General features: G+C 39.0%; 1 pseudogene; it reads left to right on the top strand.

Moving 5' to 3' along the window:
* The first annotated feature begins 210 nt into the window (after window positions 1-210).
* Window positions 211-7,795, top strand: LOC129525536 (uncharacterized; annotated as a pseudogene).
* Window positions 7,796-11,858: the final 4,063 nt, after the last annotated feature.

The raw sequence follows: 11,858 nt of genomic DNA on the forward strand, positions 1-11,858 counted from the left end.
ACAAAGAAAGCTGAGAAACATTTCATTTAAAAATATATTTGACAAGTTTAGATTACTGGGAAGAAAACCCCACTTTTGGGCTCCTGGAATTGTCAGCCACATATGCGTAATTATCCCCTCTACATAAAGGAGGAATGTTTTGTTTAGCCATATTTACAATGTGTTCTTACTTCCAAATTACATGTTTAATCACAGAAATAATACAGCACAATGAATGTCACGCTTTTCACTTTGTTTTTGTTTTTCCATCTAAATCGAGAACAGAATGCAAAAGCAGGTGAGTATGTAGAGTTATCAGTCCTAAGTTCTGCTAATTCTTCAAGTTTTTTTGTTACATTCTATGCTTATATAAGAATGGAATATTAAAATGCAAATTCATTTTTATTTGTCAGGATTATTTTAAAGGTAAAGTTTCCTACGGCCAATTTTCTTACAAAAATAACTGGACCTGCAATAATAATCTGGAAACGTTTGGGCATAATAATGGGACCAAACATGAAAGCTTTCTCACTAATTAGAGAAAAAAAATATTCAGTACTACTCACCTACAGTGGGTTTAACTTCTTTCAGAAAAGGTAACTATACTTGTACTTAAGCCATTATTAATTCTTAACTTTGAAGGATTTTGGAAATAATTTTTTCTCTTGAGGTCAGAAACTTCCAGATGTTTAGTTACCTAAAATATAACAGAACCGAACCAAGTATAAAAAGTAATTGATGGTATGAATCTTTAACTCTCATATATATTGCCCTGCTTGCCACTTTAAAATTATATATAATTATAATACTTTATACTATCTTATAAATTATATATAAAATTATATGTAATTATTGTATATAATAAAGTATAAATAAAACAATTTTATTATATACAATAATTATATATCATATATAGTTTCTTGTATGTTAGTTATTTATTTGATGAAAGTGGAGGTTTCAATACAAAAATTTAAAAGATGGTGGATAAATGTAGGTGTGTCAAATGCTGTTCTTGTGCAATGGATTTTGGCAGGAGAGATCTTCAGCTGCTATTGCAGAACATGGTCTTTAGTCATAGTAGGTTTTATTTTTTAAACAGTTATTTCATCCAATATAAGGCTGAAGTGATGAAAGCAAAGGAGTATATTGAGTTGCTCATTGTTATTTACTGCCTCTTTCAGAACACAAAGAGGAAGTGGGATTCATCGCATATCATAACACCCATGGAGTACTCACACACCCACTCACACAGAAACAACTATGAGGAAAAAATTAAACTGAGGAATATATTCTAAGAACATTTTATTATTTAGTAAAAAATTTAATGTTAGTTTAGGTTTTATTTTCTTTAATTGCTATCAGAAGTTTTAGGGGTTTGAAATAGGAGATTAGTAATTTCTCTCTAAGGTCAAGTAGTTATAAAATTAAAGCTACCAAACTTTACTGTTTAAATTAAGGAAAAGTCTAAAAAGAGTCTCCTTTTTCCCTCATTTATTATAAAAGCCCCCATAGTGATTTTACAATTGAGAAATTCTTGTGTTGACTTATTAACATCTTCCAGATTAATCTTTCCAAAATATAGCTGTTATCATCACAGCATTTTTTGATAGAACATTTTCAGATCCTTCACTATATCTTAAATAAACTTGAAAAAATTATCTTCTAATCCATGCCTTCAATAATGTTTTTTCTATTTATTATTCTATCCTACTGACCAGTACTTCTTATTCGTAAACAACAGCTCTCCAACTAAATCAAGCTAGTTGCCATTGTGTAAATATACAATTTTTTCTTTTGGTGTATGCTCACTGGTACTTCTACTTGAAATTCCCATATTACATACTTCATAGCTCAGCTCAACTCTCCTTGTGGTTAATTCTCGCTCATTACTCCTTTAGCCTGAAGTAATCACCGACTTTCCTAGTGCTTCAATTCTTTCAAGTAACATGGAACTTGAATTATTTCAACTAGCATACATACACACACACACACACACACACACACAGACATACATACACACACACATTTGTGTTCATAGCATATATTATCTATTAGTTAAATAACATATTTTGTTTACTCTTAACCAATCCCTCTCATAGTTTAACATTATCATGAACATAGGCATGCAACAGTGAGTGAAATAATAAATTAGTGGCAAATATTTAAACTTTAACAAAATATAAGTTAATACTTTTTCTCATATCTCAGTATATGCTCTTGTGTCAAAGTAAATGATGTTTCACTTCATTAAATTATTGTTCCTTGATGTAATAATTTGAGTATAAAACTCTATGCTGTGCACTGACTGAGAAACAGAATAGCATAATAATTAAAAGTGTTGGGTCTGGAGTCAGAGTTTAAATCATGGTCTCTGTCCAAAATATGTGAGTGGTCCACGTGCAAATTCTTTAATCTCTTTGTGCTTCAATGTGCTCATTTAGAAAATGTGGTTAATAGTACTTACTTTATAGTGTCATTCATGAATACTAGGTAAGAGAATATATGTAACAGTTTTAGGATTGCATCTAACATATAACATGAGACAAGAAATGTTAGCTCTTATTATTGCATACCATACATTTATATTATTTTACCTATTGCATATATTTTACATTATTTTAATGAAATAACAGCAATTTAGTACATTTATTTGCATTGATGTATTTGTCATCTGTGTTTATATACATGCTATCATTAGGTATTTACTCATAGGTATAAAACATATATTTTTAAAATTTGTAAGCACTCCAGCAGTTACTGTAACAAATAGTAAGTTCGTATAGAACATAATGAGAAGGAAATGCCACTTTACAAATAGGGCATGTTATGGGGGCATATACACACATATATTGTGATGATTAATACTGAGTGTCAACTTGATTGGATTGAAGGGTGGAAAGTATTGATCCTGGGTGTGACTATGAGGCAGTTGCCAGGCAAGATAATGTTGATTCACCTCAGGAGCCACCTCCAACACCCCTGTTTGCTTCTAGACCTATAACTTGACTAAAGTCCTGGCGGGCCCCTACAGGTGAGGTTCAGATGTGACCCATGAGGAGCTGTGCTACACTAGAAAATAACTGCTTTGTGTTTTCTAATTTATGTAAGCCGACATCTGGAGAACAGACATGGGAGTGGATATTAAGGCTGTGGGATAATGGTGGAAGGAACATAGAGTTGGATCAGGCCAAATTTATTGATTTGGGCCCACTAACTGGGACTCTGCATTTAATGTTGCAGCTTGGGGTGTTAAAAAAAAGTTCTAATAGTTTATTTGCTTGCTTAGCTGAAATATGGATGAAAAGACGGCCCACTGTGCGCAAGCTGAAAATGACTGATCTACCTTGGTTTAATGTAGAGGAAGGGATCCAAAGGCTTAGGGAGATTGGGGTAGTGGAGTGGATTAGTCACTTTAGACCAGATACTCATCCCAGCTGGGACAGTCCAGAAGATATACCCTTGATCAATGCCTTGCAAAATAGATTTGTAAGGGCAGCACCTGTATCTTTGAAGAGCCCTGTAATTGCTCTTCTCTGTATGTCAGATCTAACAGTGGGAACTGCAGTCACTCAATCACGAAATGTAAATACAATGGGAAGAATTGGATCCCCAGATGGCAGTGGCCGAGTGGCAGTACTCAACCTTCCAAGGCAAGGAACCTCAACCTTTCAAAGGCAAGGTGGGCATAGCTACCATAATGAACAGCAGAGGCAAAGCGCAATAGAATAGTCTGACTCATGTAGAGCTCTGGCATTGGCTAGTTAATCACGGTGTTCCTAGAAGTGAAATTGACAGGAAGCCTACTTCATTCCTACTTAATTTATATAAGCAGAAAACTTCTAGGTTGAATGGATAAAAGATTAATTTGAATTACAGAAAAAGAGAATCACGGCCCCTCAACCAATTTCCAGACTTGAGCCAGTTTACAGACCCAGAACCCCTTGAATGAAGGGGAGGCCAGGTGCCCTTGAGGAAGAACCCCACTACACTACCAACAATTTATGCTATTAATCATTCTCCCATCCTTCCTCAAGGAGACCTCTGGCATTTTACCAGGTAACTGTGCACTGGGGAAAGGGAAATGATCAGACATTTCTGGGACTACTGGACACTGGCTGTGAGCTGATTTTGATTTCAGGGGACCCAAAACATCATTGTGGTCCTCCAGTTAAAGTAGGGGCTTATGGAGGTCAGGTAATTAATGGTGTTTTAGCTCAGGTCTGACTTACAGTGGATCTAGTGGGTCCCCAAACTCATCCTGTAGTCATTTCCCCAGTGTCAGAATTCATAATTGGCATAGACATACTTAGCGGCTGGCAGAACCCCCACACTGGTTCCCTGACTGGTAGGGTGAGGGCTGTTAGTGGGAAAGGCCAAATGGAAGCCATTAGAGCTACCTCTACCTAAAAAAACAGTAAATCAAAAACAATATCACATTCCTGGAGGGATTGTGGAGATTAGTGACACAATTAAGGACTTGAAAGATGCAGGGGTGGTGATTCCCACCACATCCCAATTCAACTCTCCCATTTGGCCTGTGCAGAAGACACATGAATCTTGGAGAATGACAGTGGATTATCATGAGCTTAACCAAGTGATGACTCCAATTGCAGCTGCTGTACCAGATGTGGCTTCACTACTTGAGCACATTAACACATCACCTGGTAGCTGGTATGCAGCCACTGACTTGGCAAATGCCTTTTCCTCCATTCCTGTCCATAAGGCCAACCCAAAGCAATTTGCCTTCAGCTGGCAAGGCCAGCAATATACCTTTACCATTCTATCTCAGGGGTATATCAACTCTCCGGCTTTGTGTCATAATCTTATTCGGAGAGACCTTGATTGCTTGTCACTTCTGCAAGATATCACACTGGTCCACTGCATTGATGACATTATGCTGATTGGATCCAGGGAGCAAGAAGTAGCAAATACACTGGACTTACTGGTGAGACATTTATGCACCAGAGGATGGAAAATAAATCTGACTAAAATTCAGGGGTCAGTAAAATTTTTAGGGGTCCAGTGGTGTGGGGTCTGTTGAGATATTCCTTCTAAGGTTAATGGGAAATGGATAAGTTGCTGCATTTGGCCCCTTCTACAACCAAGAAAGAGGCACAATGCCTAGTGAGCCTATTTGGATTTTGGAGGCAACACATTCCTCATTTGGGTGTGTTACTCTGGCCCATTTAGTAAGTGACCCAAAGGACTGACAGTTTTGAGTGGGGTCCAGAACAGAAGAAGGCTCTGCAATAGGTCCAGGCTGCTGTGCAAGCTGCTCTGCCACTTGGGCCATCTGACCCAGCAGATCCAATGGTACTTGAGGTGTCAGTGGAGACAGGGATGCTGTTTGGAGCCTTTCACAGGCCCCCATAGGTGAATCACAGCGGAGGCCTCTAGGACTTTGGAGCAAGGCCCTGCCATCTTATGCAGATAACTACTCTCCTTGTAACAGACAGCTCTTGGCCTGTTACTGGGCTTTGCTAGAAACTGAACATTTGACCATGGGTCATCAAGTCACCATGCAACCTGAACTGCCTATTATGAACTGGGTGCTTTCTGACCCATCTAGCCATAAAGTGGGCCATGCACAGGAGCATTCCATCATCAAATGGAAGTTGTATATACGTGATCGGGCTTGAGCAGGTTCTGAAAGCACAAGCAAGTTACATGAGGAAGTTGCTCAAATGCCCATGGAATGCCACTCTGCCTTCTCTCCCCCAGCCTGCACTGATGGCCTCGTGGGGAGTTCCCTATGATCAATTGACAGAGGAAGAGAAGACTAGGGCCTGGTTCACAGATGGTTCTACACGATATGCAGGCACCACCCAAAAGTGGACAGCTGCAGCACTACAGCCCCTTTCCAGGACATCCCTGAAGGACAGTGGTGAAGGGAAATCTTCCCAGTGGGCAGAGGTTCGAGCAGTGCACCTGGTTGTGCACTTTGCATGGAAGGAGAAATGGCCAGATGTGTGATTATATACTGATTCACGGGCTGTAGCCAGTGGTTTGCTACATGTTCAGGGTCTTCGCAGAAGCATGATCGGAAAATTGGTGATAAAGAAATCTGGGGCCAGGCACGGTGGCTCACGCCTGTAATCCCAGCACTTCGGGAGGCCGAGGCGGGCAGATCACGAACGAGGTCAGGAGATTGAGACCATCCTGGCTAACACTGTGAAACACCGTCTCTACTAAAAACACAAAAAATTAGCTGAGCATGGTGGTGGGCGCCTGTAGTCCCAGCTACTCAGGAGGCTGAGGCAGAAGAATGGTGTGAACCCGGGAGGCGGAGCTTGCAGCGAGCCAAGATCACACCACTGCACTCCAGCCTGGGTGACAGAGCGAGACTCCGTCTCAAAAATAAAAAAAAAAAAGAAAAAGAAAAAGAAAAATTTGGGGAAGAGGTATGTGGATAGACCTCTGTCAGTGGTCAAAACCTGTAAAGGTATTTGTATCCCATGTGAGTGCTCACCAACGAGTGACCTCAACAGGGGAGGATTTTAATAATCAAGTGGATAGGATGACCTGTTCTGTGGACACCACTCAGCCTCTTTCCCCAGCTACCCCTTTCACTGCCCAATGGGCCCATGAACAAAGTGGCCATGGCGGCAGGAATGGAGGTTATGCATGGGCTCAGCAACATGGACTTCCACTCACCAAGGCTGACCTGGCTGTAGCCACTGCTGAAAGCCCAATTTGCCAGCAGCAGAGACCACCACTTAGCCCTCGATATGGCACCATTCCTCTGGCACCATTCCTCAGGGCGATCAGCCAGCTGGTGGCAGATATTGGACCTCTACCATCATGGAAAGGACAGAGGTTTGTCCTCACTGGAATAGACACTTACTCTGGATATGGGTTTGCCTGTCCTTCACACAACACTTCTGCCAAGACTACCATCAGTGGACTCACAGGATGCCTTATCCACAATCATGGTATTCCATACAGCATTGCCTGTGACCAAGGCACTCACATGATGCCTAAAGAAGTGTGGCAGTGGATTCATGATTACGGAATTCACTGGTCTTACCATGTTCTCCATCATCCTGAGGCAGCTGGATTGACAGAACAGTGGAATGGCCTTTTGAAGTTACAATTACAGTGCCAACTAGGGGACAATATTTTGCAGGGCTGGGGCAAATTTCCTTAGAAGGCTGTCTATGCTCTGAATCAGCATCCAATATATGGTATTGTTTCTCCCATAGCCAGGATTCACAGGTCCAGGAATCAAGGGGTAGAAGTGGAAGTGGCACCACTCATCATCACCCCTACTGATCCACTAGCAAAACTTTTGCTTCCTGTTCCTGTGACTTTACATTCTGCTGGCCTAGAGGTCTTAGTTCCAGAGACAGGAACACTACCACCAGAAGACAGAACAATGATTCCATTAAACTAGAAGTTAAGATTGCCACCTGGACACTTTGGGCTCCTCCTATCTCTAATTCAACAGGCTGAGAAGGAAGTTACAGTGTTGGCTGGGGCAGCTGACCTGGACTATCAAGATGAAATCAGTCTGCTACTCCACAAGGGAGGTGAGGAAGAGTATGCATGGAATACAGGAGATCCATTAGAGCGTCTCTTAGTATTATCATGCCCTCTGATTAAGGTTAATGGGAAACTGCAATAGCCCAATCCAGGCAGGATTACAAATGGTCCAGATCCTTCAGGAACGAGGGTTTGGGTCACTCCACCAGGAAAAGAGTTATGACCTGCTGAGGTGCTTGCTGAAAGCAAAGAGAATACAGAATGGGTAGCAGAAAGAGGTAGTCATCAATACCAGCTGTGGTCACGTGACCAGCTGCAGAAACAAGGACTGTAATTACCATGAGTATTTCCTCCTTCTTTTGTTAAAAACATGTTTGTGCATGTATACACTTGTACTAAGAAAATATATTTTATTTCCTTTTTCCTTTATCATGTGACATAAGATTTATTGACTTCATATCAGCATGTAAGTATTGTCAACTTTACATGATAGTATTTGCATTTCTGATTGGTGTGTTTCTGGTTGTACAAACGATAGTTGCATTATATCATCTGTAATTATAACCCTATTATTGTCTTTATTTGAATATTGTGTATTATCTCAGAAGATGTATATGGGTTCAAGCTGACAAGGGGGGGACTTGTGGTGATTAATACTGGGTGTCAACTTGATCCTGGGTGTGTCTGTGAGGGTGTTGCCAAAGCAGACTAATATTTGAGTCAGTGGGCTGGGAAAGGCAGACCAACCCTTAATCTGAGTGGGTATCAGCTAATGAGCTGCCAGTATGGCTACGATATAAAGCAGGCAGAAAAACGTGAAAAGACTAGACTGGCCTAGCCTCCCGGCCTACATCTTTATCCTGTGCTACATGCTTCCTGCCCTGGAACATCTGGACTTCATGCTTTTCAGCTGGGGGACTCAGACTGGCTCTCCTTGCTCCTCAGCTTACAGATGGCCTATTGTGGGACCTCTTGATGGTTGAGTTAATACTTAGTAAACACACCATTATATATATATATATATATATATATATGTGTGTGTGTATATATATATATCCCATTTTTTACATATATATATCCTGTTTATATCCTGTTTTATACACACACACACACACACACACACACACACACATATATATATATCTCCTATTAGTTCTATCCCTCTAGAGAACCCTGGCTAATACACATATTAAGACAATCATTAGCAGCTAAATGCACAAAATACTAGTATGCAACAGGAAATATCAGCCCAAATCTGTATTTAAAAGACAGCCTACAAAGTTTCAGAGGTTCTAGGGTAATGTGAAGCCATCTAGCTGCATGTGCAATGGTGTATTCAGCCACTTCTCAGCTGTGTCACCACACTCAGTGATATGTAAGTGAGGCCAACAGAGCTCTGAGTCTTCCACAGAACTATCACTTGAGCCAACTCTGATGCCATAATCACCACCATGATCAAGCTTCAGGAGGCTATAATGAGAATCAATTATTCATTTTTAATTAAAAGACAAGTAAGGTATCTTTGTTTTACATATTTTTTATCTCAATTCTTCCCTGCTATCTCCTCATCTCAGACTCTTCCTTAATTATTCAAATCCTTCCACCATCCCCTTTAAAACATATGTTTTAACCGACAGATCTCTCCTACACCTTAAACTTCCTCTCCACGCATTCTTTCTCATAATTCAACTTTCTAAGAGTCATTTCTTCTATAGCTCTCTTAAGGGTGGCTACTTATTTCTCCCACACCACATCCGTACCACAGGCCTGTGTCTGGAGGTAGAGGAGTGTTCTACTTGCTCCTAATTGATGGTTTCAGATATTTCTCATTACTTCCTATAATCCTAACGTTTTTGAAACTCATGTCATCTGGCTATACCCCAAGCTATTTTGAAATTTTGTGATCAATATAAAGCTTTCATTTAAGTTTTAACACCTGGGTCATCATACGTCTCTTTATTGCTAATCATTGTTGCTTATTATGTAGCCTTCAAGATTTACTAGTTCTAAGGTCCATACCACTTTAAATTCAAGATCTTTCACATCCTCATTTAAAATATTTTTCTTGATCCCATTTGCCCACCTCATCTCATATTCCTTACCTAGATATTTTTATTACCAATATGTATATGGCATCCAAAACCTTAATTTAAAACAGACTCACTACCACTTCCTAACATTTCAACTCATTTACTGTGTACACAGATCAACAAGGCCTTAATTTATCTGGATCATACAATCCATTGACTCTACCACTTTTGTGTCTACCACTGTCCACAGGCCTGCCATATACTCTGTATGCAGCTTGTACTTCTAGGTCCATCATCACAATTTCTTCTTTAATAAAATCAAAACACCTAACTCACTCTCCCTCTGTGTTACCCACTTGGCAAAACTCCAATTATGATTACATCCAAAATTCCAGCTAATTTTCAAAAATAAGCAAATATGCTGACTTGTCTCCTTAAATTTATGACTAAAAATTTGGTTTCCATGCTCAAAGAAACTTTCCAGTAGCACGTTTTTGTTGACAATTTACTTTTCCTGTATCTAAGACAATAAGTACAATTTCTCTTCTCAAAGAGAAATTCTAGGGTCAACTCCTTAAATTACTTCTATTTGTTCAGCAATATTTTCTCACACATATTTTGGGATTGTGGTTCCATTTGTCTATGTGCCTCTTTTATACCAGCACCATAGTGTTTTGGTTACTGTAGTCTGGTAGTTTAGTTTGAAGTCAATTAATATGATGCCTCTGGCTGTATCACTTTAGCTTTGTATTGCTTTGGATATTTGGGCTCCCATTGTGTTCCATATTAATGTTAGGACTGTCTTTTGTAATACTGTGAAAAATTGCACTGGTAACTTAAAAGGAATAGCATTGCATCTGTAGACTGCCTTGGTCAGTATGGCCATTTTAACAATTTTGTTTCTTCTAATCCATGAGCATGATGTACCTTTCCATTTGTTTGTGTCACATATGTTTTCTTTCAGCAGTGCTTTGTAGTTCTCCTTGTATAGATCTTTCATTTCCTTGGTTAGATGTATTCGTAGGTATTTGTGTGTGTGTGGCTATCATAAATGGGATTGTGTTTTTGATTTGGTTCTCAGCTTGGACATTATTGGTGCATAGGAATGCTACTGATTTTTGTACACTGATTTTGTAGCCTAAGGTTTTGCTGAAGTCATTTATTAGACCTAAGAGTCTTTTGGCAGAAGTTTTATGGTTTTCTAGGTATATAATCATATTGTCAGTGAAGGCAGATAATTTGCGTTCCTCTTCCATTTGGAAGCTATTTATTCCTTTTTCTTGTCTAATTTATCTGGCTAAGACTTCCAGTCGTACATTGAATAGGAGTGGTGAGAATGGACATCCTTGTTTTGTTCCAGTTTTAGGGGTAATGCTTCTTACTTTTACCCATTGAGTATGATGTTGGCTATGGTTTTGTCATTGATGACTCATTAGTTTGAGGTATTTTCCTTCAATGCCTAGTTTGTAGAGGATTTTTATCATGAAGGGATACTGGATTTCATCAAATGCTTTTTCTGCAACTATTAAGATAATCATATAGTTTTTGCTTTTAATCCTATTTTTGTAGTAAATCACATTTATTGATTTGTGTACATTGAACCACTTTTGCATTCCAGGAATGAAGCCCCCTTGGTTGTGGTGAATTAACTTTTGGTGTACTGTTGGATTTGGTTTGCTAATATTTTGCTGAGCATATTTTCATACATTTTAATCAGTGATAGTTGCCGGTAGTTATCACTTTTTTTTTTTTTTTTGAGTTTTTATCAGATTTGGTGTCAGGATGATACTGGTATTGTAGAAGGAGTTAGGAAGGAGTTCCTCCTCCTTGCTTTGTCAGAATAGTTTTGGTAGAATTGGCAGCAGCTCTTCTTTGTATGTCTGGTAAAATTTGGCTGTATATTCATCTCATCCACAGCATTGTTTGGATTAGTAAGGATTATATTATTGGTTCAATTTTAATACTTGATATTGGTCTGTTCGGGATTCATTTTTTCATCCTCTTTCAATCTTGGAAAGTTGTTGATTTACAAGAATTTATCCATTTCCTCTAGATTTTCTAGTATGTGTGCATAGAGATGTTAATATAATCTCTGAGGATCTTTTCTATTTCTGTGGTACTGGTTGCCATGTCATCTTTGTCATTTCTAAGACCTTATTTTGATTTTCTCTTTTTTTCCTTTGGTAAGCTAGCTTGTGGTCTATGAATCTTATTTATCCTTTGAAAAAGTCAACTTTTTGTTTTATTGATCCTTTTTATGGTTTTTTGGGTTTCAATTTCATGCAGTTATGCTCTGATTTTAGTTATTTATTTTATTCTGCTAGCTTTGGGTTTAGTTTGTTCTTGTTTTTCTAGTTTCTTCAGGTG

This window comes from Gorilla gorilla, chromosome 9 (genome assembly GCF_029281585.2).
Source record: "Gorilla gorilla gorilla isolate KB3781 chromosome 9, NHGRI_mGorGor1-v2.1_pri, whole genome shotgun sequence".
Classification (NCBI taxonomy): domain Eukaryota; kingdom Metazoa; phylum Chordata; class Mammalia; order Primates; family Hominidae; genus Gorilla; species Gorilla gorilla.